This window comes from Alosa sapidissima, unplaced genomic scaffold, assembly GCF_018492685.1.
Source record: "Alosa sapidissima isolate fAloSap1 unplaced genomic scaffold, fAloSap1.pri scaffold_430_ctg1, whole genome shotgun sequence".
Lineage (NCBI taxonomy): Eukaryota > Metazoa > Chordata > Actinopteri > Clupeiformes > Clupeidae > Alosa > Alosa sapidissima.
This window is the reverse complement of record NW_024582136.1, coordinates 1-2,500: the sequence shown is the minus strand read 5'-3', so window position 1 is coordinate 2,500 and position 2,500 is coordinate 1. Positions and strand designations below refer to the sequence as shown.

General features: G+C 43.8%; 1 protein-coding gene across 1 annotated transcript in view; it reads right to left on the bottom strand.

Annotated features, from left to right (window-relative positions):
* The window catches only part of LOC121700847 (methyltransferase-like protein 24), a 14,984-nt gene extending 14,902 nt beyond the window's left edge, over nt 1–82 (bottom strand). The window contains exon 1 of the mRNA XM_042084066.1: nt 1–82. This exon is cut by the window's left edge and continues 12 nt beyond it. The gene's annotated coding sequence lies outside the window, so the exon portion shown is untranslated.
* Nucleotides 83–2,500: the final 2,418 nt, after the last annotated feature.

Here is a 2,500-nt window from a genome sequence, read left to right as displayed (position 1 = left end):
TGTGTACCGTAGGAATCTCTTGGCCTCCTCCTCCAGGCTGTGTCTCTCCCCAGCCCATGGCTGCAGCTCTATCCGCCACCTGCGACCCTGCAATGCAGACACAGCCAATCAAAACACAGTTCACAGGTCACCTGATGCAACATTTGCCAATCAATACAAGCAAAACAACTACCTAGGGGGTATTCCAAGTACATGGTTTAGTGACAAACCTGGGTACGTTAATTCAGAGTAAGTAAACCTCATATAACAAGAACCCTATGGCATTGTTTTGTTAGGAGAATGAAGCCATACAGCTATTCTATTAGGAGGTTTACCATTTACTCTAAATTAACTTACCCAGCCTTGTCACTAAACCACGTATTAGGAATACCTCCCTGATGCAGCCTCTGTCAGTCAAAACAAACATAAAAGAGGAAAGGCAGCCAATCAAATCACAGTTCAGAGATTAGCCAACCAACACAAGCAGCCAATCAAAACACAGTTAACAGGGTAGGTGATTCTGCATTTGGCAATCAAAACTAGCCCACTGATTCCACACATGCCAACCAAAACAGCCAAAACAAACAGCCAATCAAAACTCAGTTATCAGGTCAGCTAATGCAGCATCTGCCAATGAAACCAAAGAGGCACGGTAAAGTCAAATGGTCCCAGCACCCTGTCTCTACTCTGGCTGCCCTGAACCTGGGAAGTGCTGGGAGCCTGGAAGATGTTTGAAGCAGACTCTGTGTTCTTACTCAGCTGAAGCAGGACGATTACACATAGGGCCTACACACACACACACAACACACACACAACACACACACACACACACACACACACACACACACACACACACACACAGTCCACATGAGTCATGGCTGCTTCGTAGAGAAAGCCCAATAAAGTGCTTTAGCCACTCTCCAGCTGGTAAAACACCGCTGTGATGTTGTTATGCTGTGTGAGATCTTTTATCTGTGTGCGTTTTGTTGTGAGTGTGTGTGTGTGTGTGTCTGTGCTTGTCTGACTCTCTGACTCTCTCTCTCTCTCTCTGTGTGTGGGGGGGGGGGGACTGCCTTGAAGCCTCTTTGTACCGAATGTACCATGTATCGAAATAATGTTATTCGATGTGTTTTGCTGTGACTGTGTGTGAGTGTGTGTGTGACTGTGTGTACATGTGTGTGTGTGGGGGGGTGTTCTTCTCTCCAGGGACATTACACTAAGTACACTTAGTTCCACTAGAAAGTTTGCCTTTAGCACAACGTTGAACAGTGTCTTTACCAAAGAAGTGATTCTTTCATGCCATGCTACATGTATTAAAAGAGTTCTGTCATTCCTTCATTTTTCATTTCCTCAAGCTTAAAGGCTTTGTTTTTACTGTGTGTGTGTGTGTGTGTGTGTGTGTGTGTGTGTGTGTGTGTGTGTTTGTGCGTGCATACACGTGTGTGTGTGTGTGTGTGTAAATGTGACTGAGTGTGTGTGTGTGTGTATGTGAAAGTACTGGAATCTGTGTGTGCCTAATATTATTCTGCGAGAGCTTGAAGGAATAGCCTCTCCTCCAAGAGAGAGCTCAACTCATGCACAAAGCACAACTCTGCAGAGGGTCCTGAGAGATTTGCCCTCTCTGCAGTCTTCAATAACAAGCTTCTCCTCCAGACTCTGAGAGCACATTCTTTCGCATATGTGTGTATACCTACTGTATGTAGCTACATGTGTGTGTGTGTGTGTGTGTGTGTGTGTGTGTGTGTGTGTGTGTGTGTGTGTGTATTTTGCATGTCTTCTTATATTGATAGAAAGGTTTTCTTTTGTGTACATCACCCTTGTGGACTGTTACATTAAGGCCCTGTTTACACAAAGGGAAGACGCAGATATTTCCCTGCGGTTTGGCCTCTCATTTACACGAAAATACCGTTTTTTATCACAGGAAACGATTATTTCTAAAAACTCCGGCCAAAGTGGAGATTTCTGATAACGCCGGTTATATATTGTCATGTCAACTGGGAGAAGCGGGGTTTTAGGTTCTCAAACGCGTTTAACTCAAACATTTTAGGTTCTCAAACATTACGCGCCAGAAAATGCTTAACGTCATGTGAGCGCCCTATGTTTACAGTTTGTTTGGCTACTGATCATGGATGCTATTAGGTGGTACTCATTTTCACATTTGTGCAAATGCTTTTGGCCTATTTGCATTTGCAAATGCAGTTCAAAAGAGAAATAGGAAGTAATTTGTTGCTGTTTTCGGGATTCTGATTGGCTATCGTGGGATTGAGCATCTCTTTACACTGCCACCGACAGGTTTGACATGCTCTTGACGGCATATATACACGTGGAAACTTCTCTGAAAACTGACAGGTGTGCACAATGTTATTTTTGAAAACGCAGAGGGTGAAATGTCCGTTTATGAAAATAGTCGGCTATGTATAAACGTAGCCTAAATGTGCAGTGGCTCAGCAAGTTATCTCACTGGTATTTCATGATAACTGATGACACAGCTTACAGCACACTGTGCTTTTATACTTATCAC